The sequence below is a fragment of the Peromyscus californicus genome, unplaced genomic scaffold, assembly GCF_007827085.1.
Source record: "Peromyscus californicus insignis strain IS unplaced genomic scaffold, ASM782708v3 Scaffold_24__1_contigs__length_46423439, whole genome shotgun sequence".
Lineage (NCBI taxonomy): Eukaryota > Metazoa > Chordata > Mammalia > Rodentia > Cricetidae > Peromyscus > Peromyscus californicus.
The window spans coordinates 22,150,178-22,164,854 of NW_026294535.1; positions in this window are offsets into that span (position 1 = coordinate 22,150,178).

Here is a 14,677-nt window from a genome sequence, read left to right on the forward strand (position 1 = left end):
GAGCACAAGTGTTTGTCCCATCTCAGTTCTTTATGTGCACAAGGGGAACCATTTTAGGTCCTCATCTTGGGCAATAAATACTTTCCCAAAAGAGATATTTTTTTCAGACTCATTACATTCTTAAAGCACAATAAAGTACATAACAGATATCTCAAGAGTTGAAGTTTTGTTTTAAAATAATATAAATTCAATTTTCTCCTGGGGTAAACAAATTATTTATATAATGCCAATGGATATGTTCTCCTCTATATCTTCATATACATGAATTATTTTGTTTTAATTGCCTAAATATCAGTACAACTATTGTGATAAGGTGCTATATTCTCTACTAATAGGATCGACATATCACCTTACTATCACTGAAAGAAACCAATGATCATTTACTAACCAGTGTTTAAGATTATGGACACTAAAGAACACTGGCTTTGAATTTAACTCTGTTGCTTACCCATTGTATGATATCATCCAAATATTCTACTGTCCCTTCTCTATCTTTTCTCTCATTTACAAAGTAAACATAAAAAGAATTATACCCACAGATAAAGTAGACATCATCCCTCATCAAGGAACCTTCTCATCTGTAACAGACTGAGACCATTACAGAACAATCAGTGTGCAGAGTTATGGAGCCCAGACTCAACTGATACACCTACAACATAATTCCTGCACCAAAAGATCAGGGAACATCGCTGAAGATGGGGAGGAAAGAGTGTAAGAACCAGAGAATCAGAGAGTCTATTGTGAGAGTGTGTATCCTAGGAACATCGGAAGTTACACCTATAAAAATCTCATCAATATGACTTCACAAATAGGAGCAGAACAAGGATGACATCAAATAACACACCTAACTGCTATATACATAAAGTCTCAATAACATATGTCAAATAAGAACAACAACATAGGTGCTATCATAGATGGGGAAAGCAAATAAGACTTAAAACTTACATGAAGAACTATAGACAACTAAAACATATTGAGAGCAGAAGAAATAGTAATTCCCTGGGCAGAGCACACCAGTTCTTTATCCAATACCAAATAGTTAGGCCTGAAAACATGCATACAACTAACATATACACTGATAAGGCTGTAGTTTTGTATTATATATATATATATATCATATACGCCCACATATATATAAAACAACAATTAATAAAAAATGATGCCATTTATTGGAAAAAGAGCAAGAAGATCCGTATGGGACAATTTGAAGGGAGAAAAGGGAAGGATAATGAACTGGTTATTATTTCAAAACAATTAATTAAAAAATAAAATTCAAGAAATAATTATAAATTATAATAATAGTAATGTAATTCTTATGATAATTATGTATATAAAAAGTTAATACTCATGTTGCACTGGCTAGTAAATAGAAATCACACACTATCCCTTGCCCACTACTCATTTCTACACATTTATACACCTGTAGTGAACATTGTGTTCTGCTCTCTATATACAAATACATTTGTCTATGGACCCTGTTGCATGCAAATTTTGTGGAAGAAGTTACCTCAATGATGTGTCTGTAGTCTTCCCTTGATGAAATATCATCATAAATGCCAAATTACTAAGACTATCTGGAATGTCCTAGTGCATGCGATTATAGGAGACTCTCTCTAGCTAGTTAAATATGGACATTTTAGAATAGGTTGATCAATTAATATTTTTCTTTAATGAATTATACTATGTCAGAAAAGATATAATTCCATCCCTATATAAAGGATTATGGGTTATTTGATTTTTTAAACAATATGACAGGAAACAAGACAATATGAACATTTTATGTGATTAATAGGATAAAATAAAATGATACATCTTTTTATTACTGCAAAACAACCTTGTCTCCTAGAGAAATATCTCTCTTGTCAAAAAAGCTTTTTATGTAGATGTGTGACTTGGCATTCATTATTATATTTACTAATATCTTTCTTTGATCCTCTCAAAAAAACAGTGGATAAAACTGTGACAGTTTGAAGAGATGAGATATGAAGAAACTTCCTGGAAATACCGCAGAGCATCACACAATTATTTACTTTGTTGTTGTTGTTTTTTTTTTTTTTTTACCACACAAACATTACTTACTCTTTTTCCCAAGACTAATGCTTTTGGTTTTCTCTTTAAAGTGGTTTTGAAAACTTTTGTTTTTGTTTTTTTTTTTGCTTTTTTCTATTTCTACTGTGACAGCATGGCGTAGTGGATACCGGGAGATAGCTGTTTAAAAGAGGAAAAGGTTTCCATGTAAGGTCTATTGAGTTCATGGCTTTAATCCAGAAACTCAAGGCAGCAGAGGTGTGCAGCTTAGGCTGCTTATCACAACAGCCAGCCAGCAGACACAGAGATGAGTGAGAAGGACAGAGAACAGGAAACATCCTTCACAGGCATTCCCTAAGTGGTACACTGCCTCCAACTTTCCTGAACGTACAGTGTGTGCAGCCTTTACGACCTAAGCACCTTTTAATGACCGCATTTACCAGCTGTGAGCCAAGTCTTCAACACAGAGAGTATTTAAGAGGACACTACATGAGCAATCCAGAAGACACCCTAGTGGAAACTTTCAACGTCTTTAATCTAGACTCATTGCAAAGTTGTTCTGAGAGGCCACCTGGTCTCATTGCCACCCACATACCCTACTAGACCATATAGCATACACAAGGTAGAGAATGGATTTAAATGTTGAATACTGTGATCTCAGAGGAAAATCATGTCACATCAAATCCACATTTAAAATTACTCATGAAGTCAAAGACTGTGTCATTGAAGACATCATGCTGCATCTTTAAATAGTTTTGGTTCTCCATTTAATGTGCCTATGCCAACCTTACTCCATTTTTTTTAAATCAATGTGTCAAACAAATTACCACCTGATGATATCTTGACACATTGTCTAGGTATTGACAAGACTCAGCTAAACACTTTTCATTCTCTATGCTCCTGTTTGTGTTATTACTTAGATTACAGCTGTGGGATAAATGAACATGATAGTAGAAGCTATCTCTAGTACCTAGAAGGTCTCCTTGTAACTGGTAGATATATGTTCTCAATAAATTGAGCAACTATAAAGATTTCCTAAATGAGGTTCATATATTTTTATTCTGATTATAAAACAATAGGAACATGAAAATACATGGATTTCAGAAAATTAAGAAAAAAATATTTCATATTTCAAATAATTAATTGTTCCTACCTATCCCAGCAGACAGAATTAGTGAAGATGTTTTTTGGTGTATGTCTTTTGACGTCACATTCAACAGAAGTATTTTATGTAAATGGGAACAAAGGAGTCACTGTAGTGTCAGTCAAGTAGAAATCTAGAGAAACTTAATAGAAGGAATTAGAGGCTTCTAAACAAATGAGGGGTGGATGAATTAGCACTGGGAAAGGCTCTGCTTCTGTTTATTTGCTGCCAGTTTCTCAGTGTGTAGCAGTTTTCAGAGGATGGTCACAGCTCCGTATGCAAAGAATTAAGCAAATAACAGGAAAGAGCCAGGTCCGCTGTGATCACTTCATGACTACTCAAGAATATGGTTTTCCCACTAAACCTAGGGGGAGATAAGAAAACCAAACTCTTCCCCTGAGTCTGCCAAAGGAGCTTAACTTTCTACAGAGACCAAAGCAACAGTCTGGATTTCATTAATACTTTTACTCTCTCTACTCCCACAATTTCAGGATTATATGAAGCACTATATGTTTTAATTCTGAAATTATCTTAAACAACCCTTATTCTGTTCAAATTTACTTCCAGAAACTCCTTTCTTTATGAAAACTTAACCTGGAAATACATCCTTAACACTGAGATAATATACAGTTGCATTTGGGAAACTCAAGGTACAACAGCAGGCTATGCGTAGTAGGATTCATCATTTAAAGAACGTGAAAAGTGTGATTTTTTTTACTCTAGATTTACACTATATAAAGAAATGAAGAACAAAATTGAATTGTGGATCTCCAACATTAGGTAGGAATTCTAATACATATATAAGAGTATATATAGTATATATATTCTAATATATATATATATATATATATATATTATCAAAAGAATTTTTCTTCTAACTAGTATAAGTTATTTATGATAACCATTCCAGTGCATGGAGTTCTTAATTAAATTAAGGAGTTTGAAGGAAATGAATGTTCCAGTGATTAATTGATGCAGTAGACTACAAAAAGGCAGAAGGAAAGTAAATGGAATTTCAGCAATCGAGAAAGTTGTAAACAGAAGGAAAAAGGACAGAAAAAAATATAAAGAAGCTAATCCCCTTCTTCAAAAAAGTTAAGACAATCTACGAAGTCAGAATCTTCATGTAATGTTTCTAAACCAGTCTTGCCTAGTGGGAGCTTAGAAACCTGCTTAAGCACACATGCACACGCAAGCACACACACACGCACACACACTATATCATTTGGCAAGTTCTAAAGCAAATGAATAATGAAATATAAAGAAAGATCATCACTACTTCACTCCTCAGTGTCGAAAGAGGCTAAGAGAGAGAAAAAATGGAGAGAAAGACACACACAGAAGGAGGAGAGAAAAAGAGAGAGGAAAAGTACCAGGAGCAGTTTGCTTTTCTCTCAATATCATCATAGTCTCATCTATAGTATATTTTTTGTTTTTATCTTATTCTTTAAGTATTTGAATAGAGCATTAATAATTTTAGTAAAATATATAGTCTTAAAATGATACATTGGATAAAATATTGTGTAAATGTAAGTCATAAAGTGTGTATATGTTTTACCAAAAGCATTCTGACTTGAATGTTAACTTTATGAAACTGTTAATTTATTTCTGGTATTTTGGCCTTCTGTGCTTTTAGTTTTGAGGACAATGTGTGCTAGGAACCACTCCCACCACCTGACCTATCTCATAGCCCCTTCGGCTTCGTTATGTATTAGCAGCCTGGAAAACGCATTTGTTAGTACCTCTAGTCCAGGTTGAACCCAATTTCCTCTCAAATTTGGGGCTTTAGTATATGATTTAAAGAAACTAGATATTTTTCTTTACCATACTCAAACCAATTTGCCACAGTATTGTCTCACCTGTCATTGTCTATTGTTCTCCAACAAAACAAAACAGCAACAACAGAACCAAAATACCACAATCAAAACACACAAAATCAGCCGGGCGGTGGTGGCGCACGCCTTTAATCCCAGTACTCGGGAGGCAGAGCCAGGCGGATCTCTGAGAGTTCGAGGCCAGCCTGGTCTCCAAAGCGAGTTCCAGGAAAGGCGCAAAGCTACACAGAGAAACCCTGTCTCGAAAAACCAAAAAAAAAAAAAAAAAAAAAAAAACACAAAATCTAGGGATATTTTTTCACACCATATGATAGAGCACTGCCAAATTTTAACCAATAAGAACCAGATATACACTAAAAAATTCATCTTCTAATCATAGAACCCTTATACCCTATCCAGCAACAAAACTCAATGAAAGGACAGTCTGGATGCTTTCACCTCTATGAAGGAAGAATGTGTGTTACAGCACTAATTTAATTTTTCCAAAGCAATAAATGCTTTAGACAACTAAAGAATACAGAGCACTGTAAAAATGCTCCCCTGAACCAGGAAAGAGCACCTCATTTGATTATCCAACACCAATTGATCAGCCCTAAATACATATAATACATATACAGTATACAACTGAGCAAGTTGTATTTATGTATTTAGGAATACACATGGACACACACACACACACACACACACACACACACACACACACACACACATACACACACACTACAGACAACATTTTAGGAAAAAGAGGCCATGAATTTGAAAGAATGCAATGGGGCTGGTACATGGAGGGTATGGAGGGAGGAAAGGGGGAGAGTAAATGATGTGATTATATTATAAATTAAAAAAAATAAAAAATAGATTAAAAAATAGTGATATCTTGTAATCTTTCCCCCACCTAACGAAAGTGTCTCCATTTCACTAATGACAATTGTCATACTTAGTTGACATTTGCTGACAGTCGCCTCAGGAGTTTCAGCTAATAGCAACCACCATCCGGAATCCTCTCAGACCAATTTAGATAAGAAAACTCTCCCCGCTGATAAAGAAATTACCACTGTGAATGCTTAAAATGCCATTTTTTTTCTAATGGGAGGCACTTTGAATAGCTAAGGTATGAGTTTTGGAAGTGTTAATACCCAAAGATTCATTTACTTTGGTAAGTTCCCAGCAGTTAGTTGGTCATCTGATGTGGTAAGCAAAGTGTCATCAGTACCTGAAAAAGACAAAGTCACATCAGCCGCCCACAGAATTGCCAATGGCAGCTAATTTACACACTTTGGACTGTTCTGTACTCTTGAAGTTCTGCCTGCTCCCAGTAAGCCAGATCTGGTGATTTAAGACATTTAGTTTGATTTTCTCAAGTCAGTGATGCAGTTGACTTGTATTTGAAGAATCTCTACAACTACATTCATCAACTTGAAGAGAGACAGATATAGAATATGCTGTCCAACATGAGAACAAAAACACAATCCTACGGTCCTAATTACACATATTTATATATAAAACACATAAGTTACTTTTATTTATCTTCTCCCAAGAGCTGGTATTTTTTAATTATAATTTATTTATTCTAGTCTCAGAGATTAAATCCAGAACTCATATATGCACTTTACCACTGAGCTATACACAAAAACCACAGACTTATGCAAATACTATTTGGAAATGAGCTTAATGTTAGGAATCCCAGATAGTATAAAAGCAAAGATAAGATCTATGAATGCCATGGCTGTACAGTTTTAAGTAGTGTATCCCCAAATCTGTCCCTTAACCCACTCCCCACCAACCACTCCCACACCTGTGCCTATACCAAGTGAAATGCTGCTTTGGGAGCATAATTTTTCAACTATTGCCCTCTTGGGCTCCCACAAAATCACCACTGGCTGTGCGGTGTAAACATAATCACCACTGGCTCTGTCATCTGGATATCTAAACTCAGGACATCAGCATTATCAGTTTTTGGCAAGAAATGCTCTTGTTGCTTGCTATATATACATCAATTATGTGGTGAGAACCTGAGAGCTCCCACGCATTACTTATTCTAAGTTCACTAATCCTATGGGAACATGGCCCCATCTCTTTGGACCCATCTACCCTCAATTACTTCTGCTTTAAGTCCATCCTCCAAATATAGCTGTATAAGTTAAGGTTTCCACATACAAATTCGACATATGGGCACAAATGTCTATATCCTTGGAAGAGATGAGGAAAGTAGACATGGTAGCTTGGATCTGTCGTCTCAGAATTTGGAAAGTTGAGGCAAGAAAATCAGGACTTTAAAGTCAGTCAGGGTAACAGTGAGTTAGAGGCCAGCCTGACTTACACAGTGGCACTTTTTGTCAAAGGACATAGATTAATCAGAGTAGGCTGTGAGATAAGAGAGGGATGGGGGAGGTGGTTCAGAACTTTCTTTTAAACATTGCTTAAAGCATGCATTTTAAATATAAATATATTGCAAATGTAAATAGAATACATTCTACTACCAATAAAGGAAGAAAGTAAAAAAAAAATACCATGCAAGTGTTGAATATGGAAACAGTTTACTTAACAAACGTTGTGTGCCAAGTGTTTTTATAACATATGTAGCATGGAATTGGATTTCAGCAAAAATAGACACTTTTCAGCTTGAGCATATGGGTTGAGCATTTTTTTTTTATAAATTCTATACCACTTGTTTAAGTAAAACACGCCACCAAAATAAAATCACAACAGAGCATAAAATTGTGCTTTAGTATATCTATACAGCAATATCAGCAGCAGCCTCCAATTCATGGAAGGGTCAGAGATGGGTTATTATGAATCATACTGGTGAAGTTTTATGAGTAAAATGACATTTGACCTTCATATTTCCAGATGTGACTATTTGCTGTTTAATCGTCAAAACAGAGCCATGGTCCCTGCTGAGAACTGGCAGGAATTCACTGTACAGTAGATTGGGCTATTTATTTTCCCTATCAACAGAGGCTGGGTGTGTCCTTGGTCAGTATAGTCTCATAAATCATTACTATACATTTGTTTTCTAAGATTCCTTGAACTAATGATTGTGTTGCTCCCTTTTTCTTTTCTCCATATTATTTTAAATAAATTGTTTCAAGTGCATGGATTGAACATTCACTTTTCTTTTTTCAAGACTGAAGAGCAACTGACATTAATTCTCTATCTTACCGTGTATCAGGAGAACCATTAAAGGTAATTCTACAAAAGCAGCTGTAAAATATGATTTACAAGTTTTGATAGACAGTGGTGAGGTAATCCATACAATTTTATTTAGAAAAAGTGTGTTTGAAATAAAATCACTACCACTAGCCATTTTTTATGATAAAAACACATTCATATCAAAAATGAAAGAAATCAATAATTTTTACTTTGTAAATTTTGTCATCTATCGAAATCGAACTTGCTTAATTTTTTTCTATTTGTAAATGGGGACAAATTTTATTTATTTAGCATATAGTAGAGTCCTTCATTCTCAGTAATCCTAAATTGATCATTCAAAATAGGAGGAAAATAAATATAAATCACTAGAACATTTTAATACATCATATGAACTTAAAACACAAGCCAAGGGGAAATGTTCTTATAATCATTTCCATACGTTGATTTAAATACATGTATATTTTAGTGTATAGAATATGTTCATAGGCATTTTCTAAATTTTAAATATAAGATGCATGTATGTTTAGTAAAATGCTTATCTCATTTATTTTTATAATACAAACATTCAATGTACACTGATTTACTTTTGCTTTGACATGAAGAACTGGACAACAAAATATAAATTGTTAAATTTTTTTTTTTTTTTTTTTTTGGTTTTTGGAGACAGGGTTTCTCTGTGTAGCTTTGTGCCTCTCCTGGAACTCACTTGGTAGCCCAGGCTGGCCTCGAAATCACAGAGATCTGCCTGGCTCTGCCTCCCGAGTGCTGGGATTAAAGGCGTGCGCCACCACCACCCGGCAAATTATTTAATTTTTAAATTATTTTCCTGTATTGAAAATAATTTTTTTCATACAGTATATTCTGGTTACAGTTTCTCCTCACTCTACACCTCTCAGTTCCTTCCTACCTCCTCTCCGTCCAGATCTACTCCCATTCTGTCTCTCCTTAAAAAAACAACAGCATCTAAAGGATAATAACAAAATAAATACAACATAATGGGATAAAAAATAGGAATAGGACAAAACAAACAAACTGAAAGAAAAGAGCCCAAGAAAAGACACATGAAATATATAGACACAGAGATAAATTCATTTGCACACTCAGGATTTCCATATAAACCCAAACCTGAAAGCCATAAGATACACACAAAGGAAATTTAAGTGCTATATTTCTAAATAAAAAGAATGATTCCATGGTTCAGTCTGCAATTACCTGTATTCCATAGTCAATGATTTTAATGGTTACTCTTTCTTGCTTTTCCTCATGTTTTGTACTCATTTTGTGTGTGTGTGTGTGTGTGTGTGTGTGTGTGTGTGTGTGTGTGTGTATTCTGTAGTATATATTATTTGGTATAAATCAACATATTTTGTGCCATTATATTAAACCCTAACAATCGAAATGTTTTCTTTCTCAGTAAAGTAATAAAAATTCAGAAAGATTACAGCATGGTTGCAGTAGATATAACATAGAAATATCTTAATATGTGAACAAAAGGTTTCATCAAGATCAACTATCTTTCCTCTAAGTTATGCAGATTTTATAGCATGTGTGAGTAAATGATTCCAGCAAGTCATTAATAAAAATACAAATGAATTCTTGTTCCTCATGATGGAAGGCAATGTGAATGATATCAGGATCACACAGTAGTTTCTAAAATTGTATATCCTTAAACCAGACATACTTAATCAGACACTAGTTACAGCCCAGAATTCTCCATTTTAAGAGGTTTTATTAGGTGAGCCTTAATTTCACAACAAATATCATTTATTTTCCCAACTGATTTAAATTCGGAAATGAAAATATCCCTAATACACAACTTATGATGAGATTACAGCAGGAATGTGTATATATATATATATATATATATATATATATATATATGTATATGTATATGTATATGTATATGTATATGTATATGTATATGTATATGTATATGCATACATATATGTATATATATATATATATATAAATGGAACAAGAATTTGTGGTTGAGCCAGGTGGTGGTGGCGCACGCTTTTAATCCCAGCACTCGGGAGGCAGAGGCAGGTGGATCTCTGTGAGTTCGAGGCTAACCTGGGCTACTGAGTGAGTTCTAGGAAAGGCACAAAGCTACACAGAGAAACCCTGTCTCAGGAAAAAAAAAAAAAAAAGAATTTGTGGTGATTTGTGTGTCCTTGAAATCCCAGAGACGCTCATCTTTGAAATCTCATCAGCATGGCTGTCAGGAAAGGATTTGAACAATAGCAACACTAGTGGACTTGATAACATGGATGGGAGAAAGTTGGTAGGGTCTCAACACTAGACAAAGAAATATGGGAAATTGGATATCCTGAAAGCTAGGATATTGGTCTTTTCTAAGGACCAACTGGATATCCCAGTTGATTATCTGGTACCTTAGATCATGTATGTGTCGGTATCATTGTACTTTCCCACACACACACATGTGTGTGTGTGTGTCTGTGTATGTACATATATATGTATGCATACTGTATGTATACATATGCATACAGATAACAAATTGAGAGAGGAAATTTCAGAGATGAGTGAATGTGAGAGGTTGAGAAGAGGAAAGGAAAAGGGAATTTAATTACAGTATAATTTAAAAAAAACTGATAGGGAAAGTTCTAGCATTACACTAGTTTTTTTCCAAGTGGTCTGATGGCTAATATTAACTATCAACTTTGCATAAAATAGAATAACCTGGTAAAGGAAGCTCTGGGTGTGCCTGAGTGTCACTGTCTTAATTACACGCTATGGAGACTCTGCTGACAATGATTACCAAAATTCCCTAACCAAGATCCTGAGCTATAACAAACTAAAAACAGGAATTGAGCATGCATTCCTTCATTTACTGTTCTCTTCTGGCTGCTGATGTAATGTGAAATTGCTCCAAGCTCCTGATGCTTTTATTTCCCCATTATTATGGACTATAACATGAAACTAGGTGGAAAAATAAAAACTTGCTCCCTTAAGTTACGTTTCTCGGAATAATTTATCACCTTATCAGGAAAACAAACTAAGACAAATGATACACTTTCTTCGTATAATCGCTTAATAGTTCTTTTGGGTTTATGAAAATGTATTTTGTACATATCAACTAACTGATCTGCTTGATGCAGTTTATTTAAATAGAAAAATGTTGGTATCTCACAAACTTATGCTGGATGATGAAACGATGTTTCTAATGGTTTTGATAGATCCCACTGGTCAGGTAATAAAATTGTCATTTTCATGGATATTCTCATTCTTTCTCTTACCAAGAAATACAGGCTATAACATTTAGTTCACACAGTCTAAGCCTCTGTTGCACCTGGAGAATGGCATGTGACATACTCCAGGTATTATGATTTATAGGAGAATCCACAAAAAGTATCAATGGAAGTCTTTTGTTTCCTTATAAAGTGGATGTAATTCACTTGAAACAAGCCCAATATCCTTTTTCCTTAAATGCAGTGATTTTTCTGGACCCATGATGATAGACTTAAAAGGCTTGCACAAAAGCTTTGAGAATCATAGATGCTGTGATATCCAATTGGTCCTACTCCATCGATCTATATAACTATCTCATCTTTAAAGGAGAGAAGACAAAGTGAAGGCAAACCCCATTTTAATATCTTTAGGCTACTACTTGGGAGATTATCCTTAATTTTAATGCAAAAGATAAATATTGCAAGAAGATATTTCATCACTCAATTGCGGATATCACTTACAAGTACTCTCTGTTGTAATACATTATTATAGTGCATTGCCTGAATTTATCAGTCCTCTGATTTCAGACTTTCATGCAGGCAACCCACAACTAGTGATTATAAGTCAATGGCCTCAAGTACTGATTAAGAAAAAGAAATATTTGCTTTATATATTGAGACTAATATAAGTACATCATTTCTCCTCCCTTTTCTCCCTCCAAATTCCCATACATGGCTCCTTGCTCTTTTTCAAATTTATTACATCTTTTATCATGAATTGTTGTTACAAATATGTGTATACATTTTTTCACAAATACAGAAGCACAATAGGCCTGTCTAGTCTGTATAATCATATTCATATGTATGTTTTCAGGGTGGACCATTTGGTATTGGATAACCAATTGGTGTGTTCTTCTGTGAGGAAGACTATTTCTCCCACTCCTACAATTCCTTGGTTGCCTGACATTCCTTAGTTCTTTGGGTAGGGTTGGAGCCTGGTGGGCTTACCCTTGTCCAGTTTAGTATGTCAAATGCTGTCCTTGTTCAGATCATATGACAGCAGTCATGTGGATGAGAAGTTTCATGTTTAACAACATACATTTTTCAGATTCTTCATTGTAGATTACTTATGTGAGAGGAGTAAAAACTGCTTCGCATGATCACTGGGAAAAAATAGAATGTGGGCATAGATTGTGTTTCCTTAAAAGCAAATTAGTTAAATGATATGAAAAATGTAATTTTAAAGAAAAACGTACACGGCAGAATGTAAACCCATGACTCGGTATGTGTATCACTTATTTACATTTTATACTGCTAGAAAAGGAGTACAGTGAGATATGGAAATTGATTAATGTCCTAGTAATATCATGCTTGTGATTTCAGGAATCTGAAATTCTAAATTCTTATCAGTCTTTCTCATTACTTTTTCTTCAATCATGATGGCTGAGGCATCTTTGATATAAAATTTGACATGTTTAAGACATAATTTGTGGAACTGACAATATTTTCTTTTTTTGTACAGCTGCCACATGAGGGGTTTCCCCTAAAATGGGTTTTCCAGACTCTCTTTCGGCCCATGACTTGCAAAATAGCTCCCCCATCTCCACCCAGAGCTACTTTAGCAGATTCAGGAAGCAATCGTACTGCCATTAGCTTCACCAAGCTGGGTCAGAGGTGCTCCGTAAACCTTTGCATGGTCATTTTAATTTTATAGTTTTTATTGAGAGAGGGTCATAAAACAGTCTAAACCATAAAAAAATCAAAGACTAGCATTCCTGGGCTTTACAAAGGCATACTTTCCATTACTTGAATATTTCAAGATCTGAATAAATTTATTGAATATGTTATAACCCTGTTAAATTTCTGGATCATTAAGACAAGGCAAGAACAATGAAAAACATTCCCTGGAATTGCATAGAGAATTACCCCTGCAAACAGTAAAGAAATACTATTTTTTAGTAATATCTTTATATTTAACTTAGCAGACTAAAATAAGAGTTGTAAGTTGCTTCTTAAAAGAGTATACCAATAATACATAATTCATTTTTTAAACTGAATAACACATTTTATTTTACTGATTAAGTTTTCTGTTTCATAGTCAAGAATGACTAAGAGCTAGAAGAGAATATAATAGAAGTATAAACCATTTCTGATAATGCAAGAAATCACATCTCCTTGTACATTTACATAGTCTACATCCTTCATGCTCCATGTATAATTAGAAGGGTAACTATGCAGTTTGAATTGATGGTATACTATCATGGTACAGGCATGTAATCCAGTAGCTTCACATAATGGTATCAACTATATTTTCCTTTATGAAAATCATCCTTAAATCCAATATTTCATACAGAATATAGAATAAGCATGTTATATAGCAAATCATCAATATTTGTAAATTGATCAAGAAGCACATAATAGAGACCTTGAAGTGTATAGGAACTTCATGTAATGTGAATAATTTTATCTTCATGATTTCAATGACTGAAATCAACAATTTAACATTATAGATTTTTTTCTTTATATTTCAAAATAAAATGTCCATTGTACAATCTGTTGGTAACCTACTTTTTGTGAATTTTTAAAAAAAATTTCATACATTCTGTATACTACTGTAGATGTAATTCTAAATGATCTTATTTAATAGGAAACACAGAGCCTAATAAATAGTTGAAAGCCCAGAGATCGAGCAATAGCCAGAGCTAAGACCACCTTATCTTACCACTCACTGCTGTCCTTCCCCTGAGCGAGAGACCTTCTTCCTGTGTCCTGTCTTTTTATTGCCTTTCTGTTCTGCCTTCTCATTGGTTCTAAACCCAAACACATGGCTTCCTCGTCACTGCCTGTCCATACAGATCTCCAGGTCTCTATGGTTCATACTGAGATTAAAGGTTTGGGTCATGGCTTGGCTGTGTCCTTGACCACACAGAGACTCTGCCTGCCATGCAATTGGATTAAGGGCATGTGCCACCAATGCTGCACTTCTGCTAAATGGCTTGCTGTCAGCTCTGATCACCAGGCAACTTTATTTATTAACATACAAATAAAATCACATTTCAGCACAAATAAAATATCACCATGTACAACCATGCCAAGAGTTACATCTATTCCTTCTTAACAGTATTGTGATTCTTTGAGAATTTTTTTTTCCTGTGACTTGTGAGAGATTGTAAGGGGCTTTCATTTTTTTGGAGAGAGGACTTTGAATTTGCTGAATTTTTCTATGAATTTCCTTGATTTAAATTATTTTTTTCCTACTGTTCTCCAGTTCTGTTATTTTGACATATGCTATTTTACCTCCAAAATAAATGTATATACAAGGTCATTAT